Source organism: Crassostrea angulata, chromosome 8, assembly GCF_025612915.1.
Source record: "Crassostrea angulata isolate pt1a10 chromosome 8, ASM2561291v2, whole genome shotgun sequence".
In the NCBI taxonomy this organism is placed as follows: Eukaryota; Metazoa; Mollusca; class Bivalvia; order Ostreida; family Ostreidae; genus Magallana; species Magallana angulata.
This window is the reverse complement of record NC_069118.1, coordinates 14,895,398-14,905,888: the sequence shown is the minus strand read 5'-3', so window position 1 is coordinate 14,905,888 and position 10,491 is coordinate 14,895,398. Positions and strand designations below refer to the sequence as shown.

The 10,491-nt window shown below is 33.4% G+C and overlaps 1 long non-coding RNA gene across 1 annotated transcript; it reads right to left on the bottom strand.

Annotated features, from left to right (window-relative positions):
- Positions 1–340: 340 nt before the first annotated feature.
- Positions 341–3,733, bottom strand: LOC128157990 (uncharacterized). The gene is made up of 3 exons (XR_008239902.1): positions 3,613–3,733; positions 3,463–3,524; positions 341–485 (listed from the first exon to the last, which is right to left on the bottom strand). It is a non-coding gene; the product is annotated as an uncharacterized LOC128157990 (long non-coding RNA).
- Between the last annotated feature and the right edge of the window lie 6,758 nt (positions 3,734–10,491).

Here is a 10,491-nt window from a genome sequence, read left to right as displayed (position 1 = left end):
AAAGTAAAAAAAAAAAAGTATTCTCAATTTTATTGGGCGTATTGGCTAAATAACAATATTAGTCTAACAGTGAAAGCAATGAATCATGCATGCTATCATTGAATCAATAAAATATCAAAACAAAGTTAAACTGTAAATGGGGATTTGATAGATCGTATTGATTTTATTAATTTAGAGTAATAAACAGTCTAGAGCTAAGTGATATCATTTTAAGATGTTAAACATGCAGAAGAATATATTTGTTTTCTGATGCCAGGAAATACCCACAGTTGTTTGAAAGGGTTGACAGTTTGAAAAGAAAATTTCTTTAACTTGCATACCTTTTTCTTTTTTAGGATGCATTTCAGTAGGTGTGGTATTGGTTATATTGCAGCCATGAATATGATGACAAGGAAAGCAAGTGCATTTATGGCCACAACCTAAACCAAAATGATTGGCGGAACAGATGGTTGAGCAATTATCTCCATGATATCCTGCTGGGCACTCTACAATCAAAAAATTTATCTTTTCAATTCACAAATGTATACTGATGATTATTTCAAATAAAAACTAAATATATCATTGCAAACATAATAAGGTAAAAAGGAGGTATTTAAATGAAATTTTTTTAAGTGAAATTACGAGAGAGAGAGAGAAAGAATTTTGATTTAGTTACATTAACTGTCACTCCAGTATCTGTTCAAAAATTTTGTAATCAGAACTTGGATATAAAGATGGGAACCTAAAATGTACATTTGTTTTATTTGTGGCCCATGTCACATACCACTTTTTGGAAATATAGGGCTCCAAAACAAAAATGAAACTTTTTCTGAAATGTTTGCTAAAATAAAAGTTTGAACTATTATTAAGCTATGATTTTGATACAGTATGAAGTTGAACACTTGTAGTGACTAGAAATGTAATATCTAAATCAAAGTTTTTAAAAGCTTGATATACTGGTAGCTTCAAATGTCAGTACATCATGAACGCAACAACAAATGTTAAGATTATAACAAAATTTTGGAGTCATCAAACTATAACGCAAAAATTATTATTAATGTCATCTCTCCGTTACTTTGCATACGAATAAAAATAAAAGAAAAAATGTAGGGATCAAATCTCAAAAATTTGAGATATACATTAGCATGAAATAAGCTAATTTAGGCCACAATTGGATAAAATTTTAAACTTTTATAACATTTAAGCTAAATATGCCTAATTACATCAATCGAAATATCAAAATAATGTTCAAATATCTTTTTCAGAACATCATGAATATATCGTAATAGAGGAATTATCTAGAAGCTTTGTCTGCGCCAAAAATTATGAAGCTACTGTAACAGAACTCTATAACTATTATGAAACGTTCATTTTCTTTTCGAAAACCTACAGCGACAAAATAAAGTCCCTTACTAAACCCTTTAAAAATGTATTTATTTAACAAATTTATTCAATAGAGTTTATTTAGCACTGTAAAATATAAATATGATAGGAGAATTAATATGTGATGCAGAGTTGTCAGACTAGAGGTGACCCAAAATGGCTAACTAAAACCTGAGGAACAAACCCCTTAAATATCTAAATACGCCATACCAAAATTTCCATTACTATTGTTAAAATCAAAGTACTGAAGAACTGACGGGAGTTGATTTTGTCGATGTTTATTCATTTGAATATCAATTATATATTTTTTTGTATGACAAGTACACGTATACGTAGTTTCTAATTTGAATTACGCATATTTTTATAATATGAATTTTTGAACTTTTTCGACTAGAATATCGAGAAACCTCCATATGAATCATGTTAAATAATATTTAAAGATAAAATTAATTCAATCAAAGTATGTATCAGTGGTAGAAATATTTCTCGAAAATTGTATGGATCCAAGCAATATTGAACTATAGTCTCGTTCAACCAAACGCTCGGCTGACACCGTAAATCTCCGACAAGGGTTTACGGAGACAGCCGAGCGTCGAGTTGAACGAGACTATATTGAACTCTCGCGTAGGAATACATACGACTACAAAAAATATTGAAATTGTTTGTACCATTTAAAATCTGACTATTTTTAAGGTATTTAGTTTTCTTGAAAAACAATGCTTTAGCATACATTACATCGAATTCATCAATTATTTTCAAGAACTAAGTCTTGTCAGGAGCAATGATTTGTGCTGAGGTCTAAACACTGTTTCACTTTCGGTTTGTCCGAGTGACTGCATAGGAGAGTTGATTAAAAATCAACTCCCAAAAATCACTTCACATTATTTTCAGGGTTAGAGCTCTAATCATGCCTAAATCATTCCAGTATTTTATTCACCCGAACATGTTACAATAACGTTTACTAGTATGGACATTCCTTAAAGTTAAAGAGTACCCGGAAACATACATTTTAAAAATCCTCAATCTTCTGTGCAATACTAGGTTATATCATTGCACATGCGCAAACCATATACTAAAGAGGATCGTGCGGCGATTGTGTGACTCAGAGTGGTTATTTCTTAAAAAATGATAAATGATAAAATGCATTACATTATTACTCTCCTGGATTGTACAGGTTTTCATTGTATCTCACACTTCACTGTTTAAGTTTACTGCACACATAATCATTATTTCGAAATTGGTATTAATGTTAATTAAAGTATTAAAAAATACAGCTGGCCAAAAATGCACAATCATATACTTTTAACTTTCAATATTTTTGAAACATATTTTAAAGGACTTACTTCTCATCTAGAAATCTACATGACAGAGGTTGATTTACTATCAGTTTAAAAACCTGCCATTAAACAGGTAAAATCTGGAAATATCACCGATACATTTTGCAAGAAATGTACCTTTGAAGAACTCTTCCTAAAAAAAATTACATCACTGAACCCAATAATTATCATTTCAATTAAATTCTGAGCACATATCTGAACAATCTTTATGGTACTTTTCAGAATTTTGTTAATCAGATTTTTTTATTTTTTTTTTTGCATTTTAAAACATTTGAACCACGGAAATGTTATAATTCATATTTCCGTTGTTACCTTTAGATATGTTTCGTGCACAAATCTCATGGTGTAAAAACAACGCACAATGTTATATAACCGTGCTTATTTTGTCACTGTTTTCGAATTAATCTGTTGTATAGAATTCATAAGATATTTTTTGTAACATTTACATATACATGTACTTTAGAATGTTAGATATTAATATTTAAACATAATTCATGAAGTCAACACGTAATAATTTCAGATATAACATGCAATAAGCTGTAGAAGAACTCTAATCTCATTTAAGTGCAAACAGTGGGTTTTGAAATTTATTTTGGTCCGTTATTTAAAGCTGACATGAATTCCTAAACACATATTATTTCCTTTTATCCCCGAATACCGCCACAATATTCGTTTTAGTGTTAGTTTTACAGTTGTTATGCTCATGCCTACGGAATTCTTTTATGAATTCATGTCACCTTTAACTTGCATTGATATACGATACCTGTACATTTGTTTCCATCATGGAAGAAATTGGTGCAACAATCGGCTTTTCTATTTTTAATTCTAAAACAATTCTCGGAATTAAAAACGATATTCATATTTAGCTGAGTTAAGATTTAATCAAAAGATTTAACACTTTGCATGTACTTACTCATTTGTGCAACTGCCCGCTGCCTGAATTTCCCGTATCATGGGTAGTGTTAATAACCACCTCAACACAAACATAGATGTCATACTTATAAAAGAGTATTTTCTGTTTTGTGGGAAAAACTCGATTATCCAACAAACCTTTATGACAACTTGGTCCTTAATATAACTCTAAAAGTGATGAATAACATCAAGGATCACTTGATATTTCCCAGGAAATATTGATGATACACCATCATGGAATCATTATGGAACTGAATGATTCCTACGGATGAAATTGCTTTGGAGTAATGTGGTTATTCATCTAATTTTATTAAACATGAGAACACTACAAAAACTATCGAACATTAAGGATCTCTGGATGTATTTCCAGGAACACTTATATTGTTTATACTTTACCATTATTAATTAGGAAATTGACACTTAAAATATACATTTTCAGCTATTTTATAAATTAAAATCATACCACAGTTAATACAATTGCCCTGAAACTATTAACAATTTATGATTACCACTTTATTTTTTATCAAAATAGCAAAAAGCATCCGGAATATTGAGAGTTGCTTATTGACAGATAAAATTGTTTAAAACGAAGTGATAAATGAAACAATTCTGTGTTTTTTTTAATAAACAAAACTACCTTATCTGTTGTATTATTGAATCGGTCCATGGGCCAGATCATTCATTTGAGCAACAATGGCCATAAAATCAACATTAAGGACTCTTGTCTTGCAGACTTATTCACACACGGTATCAAGAAAAACAGGAGGATACGGCATTGTTCAACAATTAGTTCTTTAGTAGTCAGCCTAATGTAGTGATCTCCCAAAATTGTTTCACCAGAGGCACCTTACAAAATATCTTCATTACTGTCAAGCAAGGTATGTATTTCAGGCTTTTTTTCTTCTACGGACAGTTTATCACTTACTCTCAAATCAGCCACATTTTCTTTTCTTTCATGTCCTGGAGAATTGCATAACTCATCATCAGCTCCACCATCGTCATTTCGTCATCTAGATCTCTATCGTCTACGTTAATTCTGTAATCTACCTGTCCTATTTTTCCGAGTATCTCTATTGCAGTAACAGTTTTTTTTACTAGATATTGGCAAATTAAAAATACTAATACTTTCTCATCCACTTGCATGGATCTTTCTCTAACACCTTTGTTGTAACTAATGCAGCATATCTGTGTCGGCTCCTTAAGGTTTTTGCTCCCTTGTAGGCAATCTGAAATGTTGACACAAGCAGCCCTTAGAGATCTACATTACATTTACAAGTACTGTAATATTCAATATCATTAACCTCTTTAATTCATACTGCATTTGTCTCCCCACTGTGCGTCCATTTACATGTACAAGCTTAAGATAATGGTCCCTACCCCACTAGATAAATAAAATGCGTACAGATTTTTTTCATATTTTTCAAAAATGTATCTGAGGATATGTTCTTATCAAATTTTAACCGGTTGGCTGGTCCATCGGTATTATAAAAGCTAGGACCGTTGCTTAAAATAGAACCGATGGCAGAAAATGGCGCTCTTTTCATACATAAAGAATATGAGGTAAAGCCTGAAATTTGACTTTCACAAAATCATTTTTTGACTTATATATACCAAAGAAAATTTAAGCTCTTGTAATTTTATATACGTACATAATTCTCTGAAATATTGATATTATTTACCCCGTAACGCCATTATTCAGTTCAAAATAAAATTACCCAAAGGACTGGCCTTTTCGGGATCACAATGTGCTTATTTTTGGTAAAAATCATAAAACTATATATTTTGAAAAAAGAGCCGTAAAATTTAATCACTCTAAGAATATGCTTAGATTATTGTTAAATAGGAAACATGATTTAGACAAACTGTTGATTAATCTGTATAATTTAAATAGCAAAAGATGTTTTCCGTGGATATCGTTAAGTATTATGGATTGAGATCGGTATTAAGAAATTGCAGTTACGCGCGTAGTAACTACCTGATAATTATGCTTTCAAGACAAAACCTCTATTCAATTTTTTTTTTACTGATTTTAAAGACTGTTCTTAAAATGAAATAACTTTTCTCAGAATATATTATTTAAATTCTAAAAACTTTTTTTTTTGAAAATATATCTATGAAAAATATATATGAAATTTAAAAGCACAGTTTCACATGGAGAAATTTTCTACTTTCTTATTCACTTCTTATAAATGGATAAAGAACTGTGTGAAAGATTTTTAATATTCTGTCTTTCAATTAAAAAATGCAGTGAATAAATTCTGCCTTAAGGATGGAACTTGGACATATCCCAAGCCCGTTTTAACATTAATTTCAATGTAACCATAAATGACAACAGCAGTGTCTCGACTTGTTGTAATACTGCTGTTGTCATATGCAAAATCCCATCGTGAGCCCACCAGTAAATGTCCGAGTAACAAGAATATAATTCCTGGATCCCCCGCCTGCCAAGCAGTATACTAGAATCGACCAAGGCTGATTAAGGAACTTGACTAAGGTATTAGAAGTATAAGCATTTGGTATAAATTTCATGTAAATCCGTCAACATTTGTAGGCATGAGAGCGCTTACAAGGTGAATTTAAGGATAAAACGGAGTCATTATTGTGGTCAAAGTCCCATAACTCCAACAAAAAGTATTGATCAATGCTGATTTTCGAACTTGACCGAAGTATTAGTGGTATAAACATTTGGTATACATTTAATGAAAATCCGTCAAAATTTGTAGGCATGAGAGCGCTTACAAGGTGAATTTTGGGATAAAACGGAGTCATTATTGTGGTCAAAGTCCCATAACTCCAACAAAAAGTATCGACCAATGCTGATTTTCGAACTTGACCAAGGTAATAGTAGTATAAACATTTGGTATAAATTAAATGAAAATCCGTTTAAATTTGTAGGCATGAGAGCGCTTACAAAAAAGTGTGACGGACGGACACACGGACGCACGGACGGACGCCCGGCATTTCTATGTCCCCGCTCCGCGTTGCGGCGGGGGACAAAAATAAACTGGCGACTTCGAGAGAATAATGACGTATATCTGCGCTATTTTAAGACCCATCCACTTGAAATTCGGCATGAGTGTATCTCAGGCATTACTTTTATGAAAAATACATGCATATTGCGAGTGTTTTAAAAATTAATTGATTTATTAGGCTTTTGAAGCGAGCTGGTAGTTGTTTTTATCTGGGTCAGTTCGACCCCTTTCTTTATTCATGGTTACATTGAAATTATATGTAATGTTAAAACGGGCTTGGTCCTTTTGGACATATCATTAAGAATGTTGACATGTTTCATTCACAATCACCAGACACAGTTAAAAAAAAACTAAAGAGGACATGACGTAGAGAGTGGTAACATCAGTTTTAGTTGCAACAAGTGCAGCAGGGATGGGGTGAATTTTTAGATTGGTTAAATATGTTTTAAATTATGGACATCCCAAAGATATGGATGGATTTGTCCAACAGTTCAGTATAGCAAGCCGTAATGGAGGAGTGGCCATGGCCTTGTTTCTTTTTAATGGTAAACAGTGTAGAAAATTGGATGAAGAACTTGTCGTAGGGATGTCATACTTTCAGCATACAAATTAAAATCTGAACCCAAAAGATTAAGGCACAAGTGCTGTGATATTTATGATGTCCGATGTGATTGTAATTGTGCTGACTGTTCAAGTTTTAAACATCAATTTTATAAATACAATTGCCTGTGTGTTCTTCAGATTCTGATAATAGTGCTGACGATATTTTTGACGGCGATTCAGATTAAAACTAAACATTTCATTATATTCCTGGGTTTTTTTCCCGATTTCATTGAAAGGTATTTTTGCTTATTTTTCAACCGCAGCAAAATAGGGTCCTTACCGTCGAACTGATTGTGTTTAATAAAACTCCCACCCATGGCCATAACCAACAACATTGCTTCCCTATTGACTCTTTTTCTCGAGTCCTCCATGACCCTAATGCCTCAAATACCTCCAATTGAATCTAGGGAGCAGGTTTGACCATATCAATTTACAACGAGGGAAAAGCTTGGCTACTTGTTCCAGTGTGGCTTGGAGCTTTTCCAGGAAAGACGTTAAATCACTGAGCCCCAAACTATTTGCTCGGCAGTGTATAATTAATATATCGGGGTCATTATCAATTTTTCGGAGCACTCGAAGCTTGGGAATTAACTGACTAAGGACCATACCTCCATAGCCTTGCCACCATATTTCGGAATTAGGTATTCCGATGTTTGTTCCCAAGACTATGGATGATCATATGACCCACACTGAATTGACATCTATATGCGCGAAACTTAGTAGATGTTAAGCCTAGCTACTAGTTACTACAAATAATAAATGTATGATATTAGACTAGCCCAGTAATTCTTATCATTAACGAATATATGTGCCATAAGCATTAGATTGGCATCTTCCTGACGATTGGATGACATGTTGTGTTTCGCCCTGAAGCGCTAATGTAGTAGCTGCTCCTTTCCTAAAGGAATCTTACTATCAATGGATGACTTTGCCAAGACTTAGCTAGGACTGCACTAAACTGATACCGTGTTAATGGTTTCCCCGAAAAATGACAAAATAATGCCCTGTTCTGACTGGCCGCACTTGCAAAAACTCATGCATTGCTTTTACTGGGCACGTTATTCCATGTGATGCATTAACGGACAATGTATGTGAAGAGTTTCAGTGTATCTGAGGTACTCCGCTCACTGCCTGGAAAGTATACCACCTCATTAAAACTATCCAAAAATTCAATCCAGGTTTTCATACCTTGACGCATGGAACCAGATATTCCAATATGATGATTTTGTTTACTAATTCCTATCATAGCATTGTTAATTTAAACCTGCGCTCTAATACCTTGTTTAGCCTTGCTGAAAAAAATAACTTGCCAACTAAAGCACCCCTGCGAATGTTTTCGGAATGTTTTCTTTATCGTTGCTAAGTATGTAATAAATCCAGAGGTGTTCGACTGAAAGTTCACGAGACTTCACCGAGATTTGTTCAGTTCCTGTAAAATTTTGAGCGGAAGTATAAGTGTTCGGATAATATTCTCAAAATACGTATGTACTGCTCGTTTTTCATAGCATATCCTACTTTGATTAATGTTAAAACATGACAATCTTTTAAGATGTATGTCTTATTTCACCATACAGCGGTTATGAATATTAAACGATAATATTCAGAAAAGAGTTATCGTTCGTGTTCAACCACGTGTAGAGTGGTCAAAAATGTAAACGTTGGGTTGCTTATTAAAAAAATGGCCATGTTTGATGCTTGTTGTGTGCAATGCCATGTTTTTGAAAAAAAAATAATGGGTGTCTGTTTTGGATAAAAGCTTAGCATATCGAGCCATGCATTTTCAAGGAACATTTTGCATAAAATAGTATAGTCTGTTGCACTATTGATACTATTAATAGGTCAGGCGCGGATCGAAAATAAATCCTCAGGGGGGATCTCTACTAAGCATGTTATTGCAACAGCAGACAAAAACTATTTTTTGTATTGTCACATTTATTTCTAGAACACATTTTATCCACCAATTAATGAAGATAAAGTTTAAAATCAATAAACCTCAAGATTTTATATTTGATTACAAGTACCTAGATGCTATGAAATAAACTATAAATACGAGGCACGATTTACTGCGAAACTGAAAGGGTCAAATAAAAACACGTTGTTTAAATTTTAAATGGCAATAACATTCGCAGGGGTGTAAAGATTGTAGCTCTGACAACTTAATTTTTTTCTTACCCACCAAAAATTTTAACAGAGTAGAAAGCTGATATACTTTTTTCTGTGCAATAGAAATTTGCATTTTGACCATGTCTATTTCCAGTCCAAGAAACACTAAATTAGTAATAGGCGAGACTGTTTTCTTTGCGTTCAAAGGGACACCAATTTCCGCACGTCCTCAAAACGTTGCATAATTAATTTACAATGAGTTGTGGTAGCACTCCCTATGACGATGGAATCATATAAGTAATGATGAATGGCCTTGAACCCTGATCTTTCCTTAGCTAACCACTCTAAGAATGTGAAAACATTTCGAATAGTTTACATGAAATGGAGCACCAAAATGGCAAGCACTTATTAAAATAGAATTGACCTTGAAACTGTAAACCTAAAAATTAAAAAAAACCTGGAAAGTAAACGAAATGCGCTTTTTTATAACAGATTTTGCAATAATTTTCCCTCTCCCCAATTTACTTTCTAGTATTGTTTTAATTACTCTGTCGAATGATGTGTATTATACTGTTGTTTGAATAGGGTCAATGCTGGGATAAATGCTTGCAGATTGTGGGTATGAAAGGTGCATTACCTTTCTCCAACTGCCATCCGCTTTTGGAACAACACCTATGGGGGACACATGAAAGGTATATCATTTGGATGCTTATTTGCAGACAGTAAATTGCAACTAAAAATTGGAATCCGGGGACCCTCGTATTGCAGCTTAAACCCTTTAACTAGACCCTCCCTTAAAGTATGTGCTGCCGCTCTATCTGGATAATTAATTATATGTTCCAGTATTTGTCGTGTCTTTAGTGGGGAAACGCCCAAGGCCCGTTGGTCTTGACTGGTGTGTAACATGTCTTGGCTGTGGTGTAAAATGTCTTGACTGTGGTAAGACTTGCCTTGGTTGCTAGGTGGACTGAAACTGAGACGGTCTAAATGTAATTCCTTGTCCGTCCTTGTGTCCATGCAGTGAATAAATGGATGTTTTTGTTGCATTTGATGCATTGGTGCAGATAAGCACAATGGATTCTGGTACAACGTACAAGAATCTCTGTAGTTAAAGTCAAAGCACTTGTTTGGCGAAAATGATGGACGATTTGTATTGGACTGGATCATGAGCGTCATAAACACCAGCCACAATTCGCTATCTA